The sequence below is a fragment of the Etheostoma spectabile genome, chromosome 22 (genome assembly GCF_008692095.1).
Source record: "Etheostoma spectabile isolate EspeVRDwgs_2016 chromosome 22, UIUC_Espe_1.0, whole genome shotgun sequence".
NCBI classification, from domain to species: domain Eukaryota; kingdom Metazoa; phylum Chordata; class Actinopteri; order Perciformes; family Percidae; genus Etheostoma; species Etheostoma spectabile.
Window position 1 is genome coordinate 22379033 of NC_045754.1, and position 19153 is coordinate 22398185.

Consider the following 19153-nt stretch of genomic DNA (forward strand, 5'->3'; position numbering starts at 1 on the left):
CACACCCCCAACAGGCATCAGACACCGCCTACCAAGAACCTGGGTCTGTTTGAGGTTTCTTCCTAAAAGGGAGTTTTTCCTCACCACTGTCACACTAAATGCTTGCTCTTGGGGGAATTACTAGAAACGTTGGGTCCTTGTAAATTATAGTGTGGTCTAGATGTGGGGTCTAGACCTACTCTATCTGTAAAGTGTCTTGAGATATAGTTGTATAATAGTTATGAATACTTACTATAAATAAAATTGAATTTAATTATGGTTTCACTTGGTCTGAGATATTTTTTAGTTTTATAGCCGTGGCTGCATGATGCAAATGTGGTCATCTGCCTTGAGGTTCTGTATGTGCCAACAAATACATGAACCGTCTGTGTACCCAACGTGTCTGTTGTCCTCTGGAGAGGGTGATAGTGTTTTTGCTGTTTTGTCTGCAAGTTTCTGTATGGACATGTTTAGATTTTGCTATCCTACATACATACAATTGATGGTCAGTTTTTCTCATGATCTTTTTCCTTTTTTTAAATTCAAATCTTTACCAATTTTTACTTTATTTATTTCTTTTGAATCCACGCTGCCCAGTCCTTTTCCTAAATATAAAACACACAATTATGCTTTTGCTCAATTTGCGAAGGGCTGTGAGAAAGTAGCAACATTAAATTTAGTACCATAACTGAACATCATGTGACAATGCTTCCTATGAAATGGGATTACAATCAACCGGATGGTGGGGCTCTAATTATTAGTCATAAAAGTATTTTTTGACAAAATACAAGATTATATGAAGAGCCATCCCCCCCACATTGTGACTCCTACTTACATTCAATTTGAAATACACTTACATCTCAATAGACTCTTTTTGGACAATAAACACATTTTTGACTTCTCCTCCTTAACCATATTGCTACAAAACCTTCTGTAGATCATGATTGTACCAAGCTTCTCAAAAGTTGTATAAAGCTTGTTGATATCATATATGTTTTTATAGATGTTGACCAATTAACTTCAAAAAGGTGTGGTTGAGCACATAAATAGACAAAAGTCAACATGTGTTGGTCTAATCATCAGAAATTCACTGCATATGTCCACATACAGTAAGTACCTGAAACATACCCTGAATGGTTCATTCAAATGCACCACCAAATGCAAAAAAATGGGGATGGCATGATACAAATTAGATTACAAATCTGAAATTGCATGTCTAATCATTACAAAAGTCTGGAGTCTGGAGTTTGGTAAAAAAACTCATGCAAATAAAGCTGGTGAAAGTGTGTTTCCATCCTACAACTTTAAGGCAAATAAAAACTTGTGCGTAATGACTTCATATACTGTTTTGCGATCAAATTGGTATATTGAATTAATTTTAGACATTTTAAGGTGTTTCCATTCATTTTCGTACTAAATCACACAACATTCAAGCAAACTTTTTCAAACAAAGTTTTCTAGACAAAATGGAGCTGTCTACCAACAAATGATAAATATTGCACAAGTTGTAATAGTGCTTATGTGCCAGCTCCCATGGCTTGTCCTTACCTTTGCAGACGTTTCCTTTGAGAGTTCCTGATGAATTCAGAAAGTTTCTCGTCTCCTTGTTTGTCCACTTCCATCTGTCTTTGTTGGCACCCGCCATGTGTGAAAAAGCAGAGTGGAAATACTGGGCGGAAATGAACTAAAACTTCTTCTTCTTCTTCATTTTGTGGCGGCTTGCAACCATACAATGACCTTAAACTTAATCACAATTTATTATTTATTCGGCAAACAACGTTTCCATCAGCGTTTATTCCATAAGCCGTAAATCGATCACGAGAAAATCCGATGAGACCGAACGTATTTCCTTTGAGTCGATATTCATGAAATTCCATCGAATTGTACTGTTTCCATAGGAAATTTTTCATTTGTGACACTGTGAAACTATGCGTATAAAACTACTTTGAATATATAATAGTGGGTGCCACCAGTTCTGAACATGTGTATCAACCTAGTGCATTGTGTCTTAAATCAATGACTCAAACATTAGCCTTGAAGCGGCACCTACATCATATTGCATTGCATATTCGGCACGCCACTTTGTTTAAATTCATTTTCAACCACAAGCACACTGCAGCAAACAAATCAACAGAGGACCTTGTAATGAAACATCATCTAACAAGTGTAGTGAAGTGGCTCGGTTGTAAAGACTAACGGTTTTTGGTTAGCCCAATAACAGCAAAGTGTGTTTCTTTCAGATTGTGAACACAGCTACTAGAAGTTAATATGTGATGTCCAAGCAAACTCTGATAACTGAAAGGCAGGTAAACTCCATGCAGGTAAACTATCTAACTGACTTCTTTCTAACTCTCTCTCTCTCTCTCTCTCTCTCTCTCTCTCTCTCTCTCTCTTTCATACACACACACACACACACACACACATACACAAACACACACTCACAAAAAGAAGCCCTTCATCTGTGTTAAACCTACAGTAAAACAGTAGCGTAGTGTGGTGCAAAGGTGTAATTAGACTGTCTGCCTGCACTCCGCAACGAGAAAGAGAGGCTTCTGTTACACTACAAACACTCATCTTGAGACCTCCCCCCTAACTCCATCATTATGTCTGTGTGTGTGAGTAGACAACACTGACATTTTGTGTTTATAAACGTCAACCAGTCAAAAAAGCAATAACCCAGAAATAGCCTGTTTTTTGCTTTGAATAAAGACAGGGTTGATAACTACTGGTATTTCCAATTTATGCTTTTTTATATAATGTTTAAAATGGTCTTTACACCACGACAGCAATAAATAACTTATGGGCTCTAAAAAAGGAGCAAAAAAGATCTGTGAACTGTAGCTGCTTTAGTCTTGTAAAAACACTCACCAATCACTGCCTCACAGTCCATTTGGAAAGAACCAGTGAAATGCTTTGTTGCCCCCTCTACCCCTCGTCCTTATGAGCCTGATCTCAATGTGCGCCGTACCGCATTGCTAAAAGTAATCATGTTTGTTTTAAATATTCAGCATGATGATATTAAGTAAAATTGTGTTCCTTTCTCCGCTTTCTACTAGCAGTGCTAGTGAATGTGAATGTGCTGTATTTATAAAGCCCTTTTCCAGTCTTAACAACTGCTCAAAGCGCTTTTACATCTACAGGAAACATTCACCATTCATACACTGTGGCCGGGGCTGCCGTACAAGGTGCCACCTGCTCATCAGATAAACATTCATACACATTCACACTCCAATGCGCAGCACCGGGGGCAACTCGGGGTTCAATGTCTTGCCCAAGGACACTTTGATAATGACTGCAGGGGCGGGGATCGAACCACCAACCTTCCAATTGGCAGGCAACGGCTCTACCACTGAGCCACAGTCGCTGTGTAGGGCAGAGCCGTCCCTGAGAAGATGCTATTTTCAAATCTCGCTAACTTTTCATCTTTTTATTTATTATTTTTTAAGGTTGTGTACCTTTCTCTCTGTCACTTTTTGTGATAACCCCACTGAATAGCCTGGCTCCCCACACATAAACTACCATCTATAACACCCTATCCAGCATGGCTGTAGGGGGACTCGGTCTCATCACTGGCAGCTCCTTTGGTTGTGTGACCAGATGAAAGCTAAGTCTCTCTGGCTCCCCCACATTATACTCCTGCATGGTAATCTTCCTTAATACCACTCCTGCAATTTTCACCCTACAGCTGTCCAACCCTTATTTTCCATTGTTGCCTCCCTCCTGATCCTCCTTTTCTCAGTGGCTCTTGTCTTTCTCTCAAAGTTTTTGCCGATTGCTTTCACACTAAAATAAAGGTTTTACACAATTATCAAAACCTTGCACTCAAGGAGAAACAATTGACCAGATGTGCACCACTATAGCACAATGGCAGCCTCACACTTTTTGTAAAACAATACACACACAGTGCTTTGCAAAACACATTTGTATACAATAGACAGAGAAGTATAACATAATGTCACTTTTTTGCAATTCAAAACCACTGACTGTCAAATTAACACACGTAATCTGTGAACCACAGCAATCAGGTGTGCAAACACGTGGTTGCTTAATTGTAGACTATAAAAATGCAGCAAAGGGAGGAAGTCAGTGTCTGAAACAAGAGGGAAAGGTGAATACAAAATAAAACAGGAAGTGCACAACAAGACTAGACATTAGTGACTTAACTTAACATACTTGACGAGACATAACAGCTAACCCTGGTACAGGGCTTGAACTGCACATGGTCCCTGACATGTAAACTAATAAACTAAACTAGTATTTTCTGTACTCTATTTTTTTTTTTTGTTGTTTGTTGCTTTTTATTACTGTAATTGTAACCTGTACTGTATCCAGTATTTTATGTTTGTCTTTTGTTTGCTGGGCTAACAGTGTTATGCACACTACTGTAGTGGCATGAAAACTGGGAGCGGGGAATTGGGTGTAGTGTTTTGAAAAACCGGTCCCTGTTTTCAAATTAATGCTTAAGCAATCGGAAAAAAACTGTAATAGCCTTTAAAAAAAGGAGCTCTTACTGTAGTTTGAAGTAAGATTGTCAGAAAATACCATTAAAATGTAAATACTTAATCACGAATAACTGCATAATGGTCTACAGTGATGCACAGACATTTTCCACATCCTTGCTAATTAGTCTATTTGCACAATTAAGATACTCAAGAAGGGCTTTGCCCAAAATGCCTGTGAATTAAATAATTTCTGCATAAGTCACAGTGTGCAGACTTTTCATTTAGTGATGGGTGTTTTTGTTGCCACAGAAAATCTTGTAAATTTAATCTGTTCTTTAAGAAGCTAATGCTCACAAATTCTTCCTCCCTTTCTCTTTCTACAGTAGAGCAGGTTCATCTTATCCCCTCAGTCTTATTTGGGGCCCCATGAAATCCGTGAAACATTACCAACGGGCAGAGGTGGGTAGCATAGCCAAAAATTTTACTCAAGTAAAAGTAATCGTAATAATCATCTTTAGGCAAATTATAGTTCATCCAATCAATAAAATAAATTACAATTACTTTATTAATTACAAAATAGCTTAAATGAAGAGACTTACACATCAAATTTGGATGGATACTGTACATATGAAGATGTTCAAAACATATGTAACCTAAAAGAAAAACATTTGCCTATCCACAGAAAAAATGTTGAGTTTTTGAATGCTGAAATGTCCAATAGTTTTGGTAGACACAGAAGACGCCGCAAAATGTAGCTGCTGTTCACATTTTCACTGAAAGGTGAACATGCTTTCAATATGAGGCTGGGGGTGTTCCTTCTTGTCTGTGTCTGCATTGCAGACGGTTGATTCTGAGATTTTTGTTTTGCCACGACTGTAAAGCTAACCCGTCCCACCGCTGAGATTGAGTATGGTCACGTGACGAGACTGCACAACGACGTTTGATTGGTGAAACACAGTCACGTGGTAGAGCCTTTAGCGGAAGTCTCTCTATCTTTCTCAAAATAAAACATTAAAATGAGACGTACGTGGGGGTGATAAAAACAATGACGCATAGAATACCAAAGAGGTAAAAAGAAAAGTAACAAGCTCATTGTAGCCTAATGTAGCGAAGGAAGACAGTTTCTTCTTCACAAATCTACTCAAGTAAAAGTAAAAGTATAGTGATTTAAAACTACTGCTAGAAGTATAATGTTTTCGAAAACATACTCAAGTAAATGTAACGGAGTAAATGAAACTCGGTACTACCCACCACTGCCAATGAGACAGGTGTGAAAATTACCCCCCACTACCCTATGAAGCCTCCGTTCCTCTCCCCTGGGCTTCCTAATGAGGCTCAACCTCTTTCTTTAAAACACATGCATGCGTGCACACACGTACACACAAGTACACACACACACACACATGCATTCTCTAGCTCCTTACTCCATCACAATTAAATGCCTGACCTTAACCCTTACCCGCACTCTAACCATAACCTAATTCTAACCCTAATCCTAAACTAAAATCCTAAAATACTAACCAAGTCCTAACCCTCAAACAGCCCTTTAAAGTTGTGGGGTCCAGCATTTTGGCCCCACAAGTATACTGTACTCCCGTTTTTTTGGACCCCACAAATATAGTTAAACAAGACCATGCACCAAATATACATATTGCATTATCAAAATGAAACTTCTGCCCCAAATGGCACACACTTCATTCATATTATCAGATTTTTGTCTAACAAATTACACACTGTTGGGCATAATGAAAAGCACTCCCATCATTACAGTTTTTTCCAATCGCTAACACACTAAAATTACAAGCACACCACAATTATTTAAACTGACCCACAGAGAGCAAAACTTCCACTCAAGTCTCCAAAAGTCTAAACACATTTTCTTTGCACATATTTTGCGTTTCAAAATGGCACATTTTAAATGCACTGAACACAGTTTTCTGCATAAGACAGAACAATCTGACATAAAGTCACATGTTTGCCATTTCAAAATACTGCCATTTAAAATGACACTACATGAGCTTATTGGCCAATTACATGTGCCACCTGGTCGAACACCTCAATGGTTAATTGACAACACTCCAATCTGGATGCAAGCACTGTGAAAAGACCACAGGTGAGCACCTTTTTTTAACGACAATGGAAGACGTTGCAGAGAGAGGACAGAGAGAGGTTGAGAATAAGAGGGGGAGGAAGAGTGAGAGGTAGGGGTTGAGCAGGTAGAGGAGTTCATGGTCAAAGAAGACAAACACTTTCATAGGAAATCAGAACAACCATAGTAGATCATGTCATCAACCATGTGCTGACAATGCGTAAGGGTGGAGAGAGTGCACACAAACTTGAGCCATTTTACTGTTGCCTCTGTCATCCGGACCTTTAGACTGGAAAACAAGTATGTAACCAAAATTTCATGTACTACACATGCAGTACACCCCATGTCATAGTGTATCAGTTGAGTGACACCTGTTTACTTAGTGTATGACATCAGCCATTCATGAACTGTACAAGTTTCTTGTACAATGTACTCTACTGTGGGGGAAAAATATTTAGTCCTATATAGTTCTTTATTTTCTTTTTTCTAAAGGACTGAGAGACAACACCACGGTGGAGGAAGGGACTGAATGGGCACAGGAAGCTGGCATTGTAAACTTGGTTTTGTAACATAATGAAATCAGATTACGAGAAATTCAAAGCCACATCATCCAAGACAACACCTTATTCAACAACATTCACACCATATTGACAGATTTTTGTTCTTTTTTTTTTAGGGAGTACTGGAAATGGATGCTCTTGCAATCCCACATGAGTCCATCTTTAAAGATGAGGCTGGGTTCAACCTAGCAAAGACCAGAAGAAGGGGGAGAAACGTCATTGGCCACAGAGCCATTATAGATGTTCCTGGCCAACGTGGTAGGAACATCAAAATGTGTGCTGTCATCTCCAGCATGCATAGTGTCCTCCACCGTCATGCCAACATTGGACCATACAACACAGTCCATATTCTCTCATTTCTGGACAGACTTCACAACATTCTCATACCACCAGAGCGTATAAATGATGCAGACCATCAAGGAAACCGGTACGTTGTAGTATGGAACAACGTGCAGCTGCAGTCCAAAACTGTTTTTTCACTGAAAAAAATTCTTTTTCAGTTTACTGTTTTTTGTAAGAATATTTTTGTTTAATATATCTGCTGTGGATTTGTTGCACTGACTTGTTTACGGTAGTGAAACATAAAATAATGTTTTAACAGCATGTGTGCGTATCTGCAAATATTTTTGTGCATGTGACTAATCTGATACATATTTTAGTATTTTATTGCAAAGAATACTAAAGATGAGGGTGCTTTTCATTACGCCCAACAGTGTATAGTGGGTTAGGCAAAAATCTGGTAATATGAATGAAGTGTGTGCCATTTCATGCAAAAGTTTGATTTTGATAATGCTATGTGTAGTTTCGGTTGCAGTGCTTCATTTTGCAGGATATATGAGGTATTTTGCAGTTTGGGTGTGTGGTTTTGTGGATTGTGTTATGTATTTTTGATAAAACCAGTCTACCAGTAAGCGCTCCCTCCTACTTCACCTATTAATGGAAACATCCCTGTTAACCAGGAGGTCAGCATTTGTATTTCCACCAAGTGATCTTTAACAGTGGCTGCAGTTACATCAATGGTTAAAATGCGGCTTTAATTGGACTCCAGCTTCGATTTTATTTGCTATTTGGTAGCTTTGGTTTGGTGACAAAGAGGCGCGGAGAACTCATGTTGATAGTTTCAAGGAACACTTAAAGTGGACATATATTATGCTTTTCCGTGTTTTCTGTCATATCTACAATGTTATGTTGGATTTTTATGTTTAATGTGGCCAAAACAAATAATGACGTAAACATATTTTAGAGAAATCCCTGTGAGCTAAAACATTCAGATTTCCAACTCTTTTGAACACTTTGGTTTCGACAGTTATTTCTACTATTGTCTATTTCTACTAAGTGTTACGCAACTCCAAGCAAACATACATCACTGTAATTGGTCATCTGCTCCAGGTATGAACTACTGGAGTGGTTGTTTTTTAAGCTAAGCTTTAAGATAACATTGTCGGCAGTATACTATGTCATCTTGGCTGCCACTATTGTTAAATTTTCCCCAATTCCGGGTCACATTACCCCTGAAAAATGTCCGGTTATTTAGCATTTGTTTTAAAAGCCTTTATCTGCAATTTTTGACTGTAGAAAGTGCTGATATATTCTATTAGTGTCCACTTCTAACCATAGTAGCTACATGCTAACAGCAGTAAAATATGTCATCTTGTCATCCAATGTTGTTAAAATTTCCCCAACTTTGCGTTGTATTACAGCTGAAGCATGTCCGATTGGGTAGTATTTGATTCAGATTCCTTTATCTACAATTTTTGACGGTAGAAAGAAAGTGCTGTTTGGTTCCATTACAATCTAACGTTAGCCTACTGCTAAATATTACGTAGCTGCATGCTAACGCCAGATAGCTTTAATCTTGGCAACCAATGTTGTTCACTTCTCCCAGATTTCGGGTCACGTTACTTCTGGTACATGTCCTGTTGTATAGTATTTGGTTAAGAAGCCTTTATTGGTGATTTTTCCCGGTACTAAGGCCTGCTATACACTCCACGTCAGGCTCCGGAGTGCAACAACAGCCGAGATCAATAGTTACGTATTGTAACTCCAGATTCTATGAGTATAGTCATAGCCCTCAAAGAGCTGTTGCTATCGGGTTTATCCCTCAGTGCGCAGTGTAGAAGATTTCTTTTGTGCTCTTGTGCCCCGCACGGGCCTCTCTTACATCTGCAGTTACTGTATATTACAGCTGAGAGACCAGAGATCTGCTCCCAAAATCAGCATTTTTCTTCTGCCAATGTTGGTGAAGCAGATGGCCTGAATCTTATAGGGCTATGCCTATACTCACAGAATCTGGAGTTACAATATCAATCTATTTCGTATAAGCTTTGCCCTCTAAGAGCTGTTGCTATTGGGTTAACGCTGAAGCTGATGTAGTCAATGCCACTGTGACATCATACATCAGTTTTTGTGAGGACAAGTGTGTGCCAACTAAAACTTTCTGCACATACAATGACCAAAAAACCCTAGTTCACAGCAAAACTTAAGCAGCTTCATCAGTCCAAAGAGGAGGTCTTCAGAAGTGGGGACAGAGTCCTGCATAACCAGGACAAGATCACACTGACTAAAGAGATCAAAGTAGCTAAGAAGAGCTGATAAGTTGGAAAACCGCTTTGGTCAGTGTGGAGAGGCCTGCAGACACTCAAAACTACAGGAGACCATCCTCCAACACTGCTGGTTCTGAACGACTGGCTGATGAGCTGAATGATGAGCTGATTTTACTGTAGGTTTGAAAAGCCCACAGTCACCACCCCTCCTCCACACCAACTCACCACGTCACACTTCAGTCAATCACCTTGTACGGTCAGCCAGTCAACCACCCACCCGTACGCTGTCACTTACCCCCTCTGACCCCTCACCTGCACTCACGATCTGGGAAGTGGATGTGCGTCAGCTCTTCAAGAGGCAGACGAACAGAAAGGCTCCTGGACCAGACAGCGTGTCACCATCCTGCCTAAAAATCTTTGCAGACCAGCTGGCCACCATCTTCACTCAGATCTTCAACAGATCACTGGAAATTCCCTCCTGCTTCAAACGCTCCACAATCATCCCAGTCCCCAAAAAACCCTCCATCTCTAGACTAAATGACTACAGGCCTGTTGCCCTGACATCTGTAGTCATGAGTCGCTTGAAAGACTGGTGTTGGCCCACCTGAAGGACAGCACAGTCCCCTTGCTGGACCCGCTGCAGTTTGCCTACAGGGCTAACAGGTCTGTGGATGATGCAGTCAAATTGGGAGGGACGGGAGGTGGATAAGCTGGCTCTCTGGCGCAGTCAGAACAATCTTGAACTTAACATGCTCAAAACTGTGGAGATAATTGTGGACTTCAAGAGGAGCCCCCCCTACTGTTTCCCCCATCACCATACTGAACAGCCCTGTGTCTGCTGTGGAATCCTTCAGGTTTCTGGGACCCACTATATCCCAGGAGCCCAACACTGACACCATCCTCAAAAAGGCCCAGTAGAGGCTGAACTTCCTGCGCCAGCTCAGGAAGCTCAACCTGCCTAAGGAGCTGCTGATCCACTTCTACGCAGCCATCATCCAGTCTGTCCTCACGTCTGCATGTCCATCACTGAAACCATCTGGCTTTGGATCTGCCATGAAAAAGGACAGGAGTAAACGGACAGTAAGGACTGCAGAAAAGATCATCGGTACCAACCTGCCCTCGATTCCGTTTCCAGACTCAGGAAATGGGCAGGAAACATCACTGCAGACCCATCTCACCCCGGACACAACCTGTTACAACTTCTCCCCTCTGCCAGGCGCTACAGAGCACTGTACGCCAAAACCATCAGACTCAGGAACAGTTTCTTTCCACAAGCCATCACTTGGAAGAAAAGCTGACTTCTTACTCACAGTGCCAGGTTCAATTCCTGTGCAATAACCCAGCAACACTCTCTAATCAGTCTGTTTACTGGTTCCACTATTATCGTTTTCATTCTCTATTTCAGAGCTGTTCATTCTTTTCATATTGTAGTATTGTATAATACTCATATAATAAGATAATACTATTTATTCCAGCACCGTTTGCACTATGCTCCATAATTAAAATAATAATAATTATCATAATTATAATTTACTTCTGCATACTTTGCACTCTTCACCCTAAATGTTTACCCTGTACGTAGGAGATACTATTTCCTATGTGTGAGATAAACTTGATGCACGTTTTTTTTTTTTCCACTTTTCCTTTCAGGGCGTTATTATATAAAGATATGGTACTGGTATGGTTCTGTGCCCTGAATACCAGCCTGTCCGGCTGAAGCATAAGAGTTGACATATGAAAATAAAAAATACTTAAAATTGTTTCTGTAGAGGCAAAGATGTCCTTTATTTTTGTCTCTAGTATTGATCAATATCCAAAACCTTCATATCCTACTATGGAAGTTTGATGGCCTCTATTCAAATAGAAATCAATTTCGAAATTGAAATTGGACATAAATGCCAACAACTGTCCTACTGTAATAAACTAATGTCTGAACATACATGTAGTATGGACGTTCTCTAAAGGATAAAGAAAAACTGTGTCGGTGTGGTCTAGTCGAGTGAACTGCCGGGCCGTTGTGGTGCATTCCATTTGCTCCTTGGAAACACTCTTAATTGCCCTTAGGGGAGAAATAGAGCTATTTGAATTGAATTTAATGTCCACCTTGGGAAGTCAGGAAACCTTACAGTACCTTGAGCAAGCTGACCTCAAAATCCAACATGGCTGCACGGTGCATCTACAGTAGTGAAAGCTTAGATAATGTAGTTTATTAGCACTTCTGTCATATTTAAGTATCATCAACTCAGTCATAATCACAGCACTGTCCAACTGCCATCTGTGGACATGTTACGCTGTTTGTATGCACAAGAAACAACCTAATGCGTTGTCATCAAATGGTATTGCTAGCAATGGCTGACCTGGATAGAGAAAACGACTTGTATTAATGGAACAAGGTCAACTTGTGTGTGAAGTCATTCCCACTATTAGTCACTGAACAAGGATGTGACATCCTAACTGAATTATATTAATATTGACCTTAAGGTGCTCATATCATGCTCATTTTCAGTTTCATAATTGTATTTAGAGGTTATACCAGAATAGGTTTCTGTGGTTAAATTTTCAAAAAACACCATATTTTTGTTGAACTGCACATTGCTGCAGATCCTTTTTCACCCTGTGTGTCGAGCCCTTTGTTTTTGCTACAGAGTGAGGCATCTCACTTCTGTTCCATCTTTGTTGGGAGTCACACGTGTAGCTAGTTCAGCACAGCTAACTAGTCAGTTGCAGAGTGTCAGGGCGTGCCACGCTAGCAGCTAGGCCAGCATTATAATGTGTGCTACAAAGTAAAAGCTGGACCACAATAGAGCTGTTAAGAACAATGTTTGTGTTTGAGTTAGTGTTTTCTGTTGGAGATGGTAAGTCCCTTTGGGGGGGGACGTTGGGCTTTTTCAGGTTTGTAAACCTATAATATGTACAGATATATATATATATATATATATATATATATATATATATATATATATATATATATATATATATATATATATTACATATTTATATATAACACAATAAAGGAAAGGGAAAAGCCAAAAAGCATAATATGACAACTTTAATATAAGATTACAAAATGGCGCCCATTCATTTCAAGTTGCTGGAGTTGCTCACACAGCGCATACACCAAAAACGTTTCTAGGGGACTGTTGGTTTTATATTTAAGGGTCCACCGGAGGAGTTTTGAGGTTTATAGTTAAAAAAGACTTGACCCTCCCTTCACCAGTGATGCATTTTTCTATGCCCCTCCAAAATGATTGGAAAAAGGCATGACCCTCCCTAACACTTTATTGATGCCTTCTGTTCTGGATTGCACTTGGCAAAAATCTACAGATTTGTATTTTTACAATCATGACATACATGACTAACCTATGCCTTCACATATTAAATGGTAATAATGTGATTTACTCACTAACATTGGTGTGGAAAAACAATAATTAATGGAAACTAAATGCACACTTCCTCTATTGTTGCATTACTTCAGATACTAAGTTACTCCTCTAGTAAACTAGGATTCACATGAAATAAAACAATAAAAACACTGAGACCATTCAACAAAGCACACTGGGTAATATCAACTTTAACACGTGTTTGCTAAGGACTCGTCACTAGGTTTCCTCAGTCATTGTATATTTTAGCATAGTTAAAACTGCCAAAGCTGAACATTATCCAAAACTCCGTTCCTCCAACAAGCGTTAATTTGGGAGCTTGCATGCTACCACCCCTTCCTTCTCAAATGACTTGAAAAGGCTGTCTTTTGCACAATTTTTAACAAATAATCACACGGGCCGAAAGGATATTGAGTGGGTATGACTACAGCCTGGAGACTTACCGTGTCATGCTCTCCGGGCTGCGTGCTATCCGTGAGCTTTGACTTTTCAAAATAAATGCTTGCGTCTGGTCCGCTATGTTTTCGTACTTTGGTGTTTTGGATGTTTTGAAATGAACAGTACGGCAATCATGCTAATGAATAAAATATTTTTTTCAGCAGATTTCTTAGTTATAACATGATGGAACTAGCAAAGCAGTTTTGTGCCACATTTATTCAGTTTACGAAATCCCACGGTCTCTACAAAGCTACAGCTCAAATTGTCTGGCTGACTAAACAGGGAGGGACTCATCTGCTAGCAATGGGGGGCCGAGACTGAGAGAGCTACATGGAAAAATATGTACCAAACAAGCCAACCAAAAAGTCATAACCGACCTTTTTTGCAGTTTGAGGTGTCCTGGCAGCAGTTTTACAGACGTCTCTTTAACAATTGTTACCTATGGGGAAAATCCTCTCTAGGTTGTAAGGACTGTTTTGTTGCAACACTGGACCAAATCAGCGGAAAGGCTGAGTGCTGTTTCATAGGGGGCTGGGCTTGATGTATTGCTATTTGAATTTTGAATTTTGAATTGAAAATGCAATAGACTTTCACCGCCAAAATTTAATTGCAATTTAGCTAAAGGCACCACAAAACCACGGCAATATGAAATGGGATTAGTTGAGCTTACATTTACATTTTTTATCTTTATCTTAAATTTAACTAAATTTAGGATTGCATTGCCACTTTGCATATTGAATAGAAAATTACAAAATGCCAATTAAAAATTTCCTTTTATATTAAAAAGGCCAAAAACCTTGGCAACATGAAATGCAACGGATTGAGCTTTAATCATCATTTAAATCAAAATGTTTTAAAACTGAATTCAGCATTGATTTAACTTGATGCTTTGCTACATAACATATTAAATTGACAATTACAAAATGCATTTACAAATTGTACATTACATTGTCAGTTGCAAAATGCATTGTCATTTTAATAAAGAGGCCAAAAAGCCTCTATATTGACCGTGGCGAGGCCCTTTGTGTGTATTGGACAATACAACTGCATGGAGAACTGTATGGGGCTGTACTGACCACTGTGACCTGAAGCTGTGGCCTGTCAGACTGTAAGCCAAGAAACTGCTGCCACTCTTGGCTAAAGCCCACAGTACGTCTACTCTGTTCCAGTGCTGAGAGAGTGAACCAGACAGATTTCTCAGCATTATCATGGTTGTCAATTCAGAGGACTTTGTTCCCTTGTAATTAACCAAAACAAATAAAGTGCAGATACCATTAGCAGTTTCCGCATTGTGGTAATAAATCAGCAACATCTGCTCCTTCTACGTTCCTTTGTTTAAAGTGTGCAGGGCTTTAGAGCAGCAGCTAACACATCCAGTCTGCTCCACATTAATCCCTGGCTTAAAAAAGAATTCAGTGTGTAAGACAGGCATATATTTATTTTTAGCTGTAACAAGTTACAGCTAAAAATAGATATATGCAAGATCGAGCTCCTGCTCATGAAACATTAGGCTGGTGTAGTCTCTGTGGTGCAATAGGTCAGCGCAGTCGGCAGTTGTCCGAAAGAATGATGGTTCAAGTCCATCCAGGTATGTTATGTGCTTAAACATAATGCTTCAACAGGAATAAAGTCCATCTGGTCCAGCTCTTGACACCCTCTAGGCTCTACCAACTGGGCTGCTGACCACAGCATGTTAGCCTGCCGAGCCCGGTCGGCTAGCACCGCGACCAGCTGTGACATCACCTCAACTTTGCTCTGCTTAACATCCGCTCACTGACAGGCAAGGGACAATTCATCCAGGACTTCATCTCCGATCGTAAGCTAGACTTTCTCTGTTTAAACGAGACATGGCAACAGCCCAACGACTTTTCTGAACTCAACAAATCCACTCCTAGTGGGTTTGCTTACATCTGTCAACCCCGTGGCTCTGGCCAGGGACGAGGTCTCGTGATGATCTACCGCGAGAAATGGAATGTCTCGCCGGTGTCTGTGCCTATCTCCAGCTCCTTTGAATCTGCTGTCTGCAAGTTGTCTGGCCCCACTCCAACCATCATTGCTACTGTCTACCGCCACCCTAAACCGAATAGTGATTTTTTAAATGACTTTGCTGATATTCTCACCCACTTATCCTCTCTCTCACCAAAAATGATACTGTTGGGCGATTTCAATATCCACATGGACAATATCAACCTGCCTCTCACCAAAGACTTCACCTCCTTCATTTCGGAACATAAAGATTATCAACCCTGCCACACTCACTTCAACTATCCCCTACTCCTGCCTTCCTGACACTCACAATCTCTACACCCCCGATGATCTTGTCTCTCATTACAACACTGTACTCCATAATAGTCTCAATTCTCTTGCACCGTTGAAAAACAGATCTGTTTCCTTCTACGTCTCCGCCCCTTGGTTCACCCCCGATCTTTGTCTCATGAAAGCCAAAGGTCGGCAACTTGAACGTCTCCATAGTAAAACTGGTCTCACTATTCACAAAGAAATGTATAATAACCACATCCTACGTTACAAGGACTCCATTGCCAACACCAAATCCCACTACTACTCCAGAATAATCACTGCCAACAAAGGACACTCAAAGTCACTGTTCTCCCTACTCAACAATGTCACCCAACCCCAGGACTTTCTCCCTCCCCATTCACTTCCACTGTTACCCCGATGACACCCAGCTCTACCTCTCCACCAAACCCTCATCCACTCTCCCTCCCTTACAGATTGCATCTCTGAAAATAAAAACCTGGCTCACCCAATTAAACAGTAATAAAACCAAGGTTCTCCTCATTGGCACCAAAACCACTCTTTCCAAAAGAGACAGTTTTTCTTTCCCAATTGACAACTGCTCCATCTAACCCTCCCCCAAGGTTAAGACTCTGGGTGTCATCCTTGACAGCACATTATCCTTTCAACCCCATATCAATAACATTACCCGGTCTGCCTACTTCCACCTACGTAACATCAATCGCCTCCGCCCCTCCCTTACCCCCCACACTGCTGCAATCCTTGTCCATAGTCTCGTCACTTCCCGTCTCGATTTTTGCAACTCTCTCCTCTTCGGTCTCGCTCACAAATCCCTCCATAAACTTCAGTTGGTCCAGAATTCCTCTGCCCGCATCATTACTCGAACCCCCTCCGTCCACCACATCACTCCTGTCCTCCAACAGCTCCACTGGCTCCCGGTCCAGTTCCGTTTCCAATTCAAAGTTCTCCTGTTAGCATTCAAGGCCATCCACAACCTCGCCCCCCCATATTTGTCTGATCTCCTCCAGCATCCCACTCCCTCCCGCTCCCTCAGATCCTCTTCCTCCATAAACCTCTCTGTCCCCTCCGCCCGTCTCACCACCATGGGGGGCAGAGCATTCAGCCTCTCTGCTTCCCGTCTCTGGAACTCATTACCCCCCCAACTAAGAAACATTGATTCATTCCCCCATTTCATGTCTCAACTAAAAACACATCTGTTTAAAACTGCCTATTCCACCTAAATGTCTATTGCTCTGCCTTTTCCGTTGTTTTGCTGTATAGTATTTGTTTTGCTGTTGTGTAGTATTTGTTTTGCTGTTGTGTAGTATTTGTTTTGTTTTGCTGTATAGTATTTGTTTTGCTGTTGTATAGTATTTGTTTTGCTGTTTAATTATGTAAAGTATTTGTTTTGCTGATTTTAATATGTGAATTCCCTGTGCAGCATCCTTGAGTGCCATGAAAGGCGCCTTTATATGAATTTTATTATTATTGTTAATATGATTATTATTAAATAACCATGTACTTATCACTCATTACGATCCTTTGTAATGCGGTCACTTGATGAAATACACAAGGCCACACCCAACAGGTTTGTGGTACGTGGCGGGCAACTGTTTGTTCATGAACAAGCTTGTTGCTGTGACCGAGAAACCACCAGTAAAATGACTGATACACCATCAGTTCCGGAATTTTCTTGGATGCCAAACATTCTAATTCAAAGTCAGAATCTAATTGACATGTAAGAAAAATACAATGCACGTCCAGCTTCTACATTTCCGCATGAGTATTTCATCATATACAACCCAGGCGCAGTCTCTGTGGCGAAATAGGTCAGCGCAGTCGGCTGTTAACCGAAAGGATGGTGGTTCAAGTCCACACAGGGACGAATCATGCTTAAATAACCTGGAGTGAGCCAACTCTGGGGTTTCTCCTTCTGCAGGAGACCATAGAGCAGCCCAAAGATTACTCGAGAGGCCTTATGTCTATTGGAAAGGTAAAGTTCTGCAAACCATGTACATATTAATCTTTACTGTCATTGGTATGCAGGTCACTTGCTATAATACAAGCAAATACATAAGGCGCCACCCAAAAGTTTTGTGATACGTGGCATGTTTGCTGCTTAAATAACCTGGACTGAGCCAATTCTGGTGTTTATCTGTCTGCAGGAGAATTTAGAGCAACCCAAGTGGCCTAACCTACGGATAGCAGCCCAAAGACAACACAAGTGGCCTCACCTTTATAATTGATCCCAGCTGATGGAGCGGCAGTGCGCCGCTGCTACATGCATTTTGCAGAAACCCTGCATGTGCACGTGTGGTGCTGATGTTGCGAGATGTAAATCATTTGCCGCCCGAGTGAATTTGACCGGAATGCCGTGGCCAATGACGTGAAAATCTGCCAATTCCGGTCACCAGCCAGATAATCGATGCATCTCTAGTATCTCTTCATATTAATCATGCAAAATATTATGAATAATCTATGATGTATTAAAGTGGATAAAGAGGTGTCTTTATTGATCAAGTCAAACTTCTGCTGTTATTTTGGTGAAAGTAAATCAAAAGTAATATAAAAGTAGTGTAACACATTACATTTCAGAGAGAATGACATGCAACTATCCAGGCGAAGTGTGGCTTCCTGTGTGAATAGCCCTTTATTCCCACAATGGGGAAATTCTCACTATTGCAGCAGCGAGGGATTGGGATAACTTCATATTTTGCTACCTTCATGACAACTTTTAACATTTACAAGACAAACATTAGCAGGGGCTAAACGGCTTTTCAAATCCATGTAAAGCATTGGGACAGTTTGAATAAAAGTTTAAAAAAAAAAAAATGTTTTATTGTGGTAAATGCACATCTTTAATAATAGGTAGTTGCTGAGCCCACATGGTCAGAGAAAATGGTGTCCCAACTGGCGGATACTTGTGTGTACTACTCATCCTTTCCATATTTTGTAAAGTGTTCTTTCTGGCATATTTTAGAAATCATCATTATTATTCAAACATAAACAAACTGGTACATCATAGTCACAATAGAATCAAAGATATAATGGAATAGAATCAATAACCTTTTGGATTGAAAACATAAGGATATATGTTGTTGTTGTTTTCATAACGACACACTATGAATACTGGGAATTAGCTTTAGTTCTGAAACAAATTCACTCAGACAGCAGTTTGTATCAGAGAGTCATTTCACTGTGACAATCCAAAGGTGCACATTGCAACAGCTGGTCCAGCAGAATACAAAGTTGTAAAACATAGAATTAAATTCCAGAGAGATTCAACCGCAAATCAATTTCTATCTTAGTTCACTTGAAAAAAACAAGTAAGGTGTGAACTGAAGGACAGAGAGGCAAAGCTCACCCAATGTAAATCTGAGGGAAGAGTTCAACTGATAATCCGAGAGGACTTGTTGGCCAATCTCCTCGATCAGCTCCAACAACAGAGAGAGAGCAGCAGTTGGGG

At 40.4% G+C, this 19153-nt stretch overlaps 1 long non-coding RNA gene across 1 annotated transcript; it reads right to left on the minus strand.

The window, feature by feature from the left end:
* Positions 1-1169: 1169 nt before the first annotated feature.
* Positions 1170-13886, minus strand: LOC116672252 (uncharacterized). The gene is made up of 3 exons (XR_004327508.1): positions 13805-13886; positions 13101-13102; positions 1170-1181 (listed from the first exon to the last, which is right to left on the minus strand). It is a non-coding gene; the product is annotated as an uncharacterized LOC116672252 (long non-coding RNA).
* Between the last annotated feature and the right edge of the window lie 5267 nt (positions 13887-19153).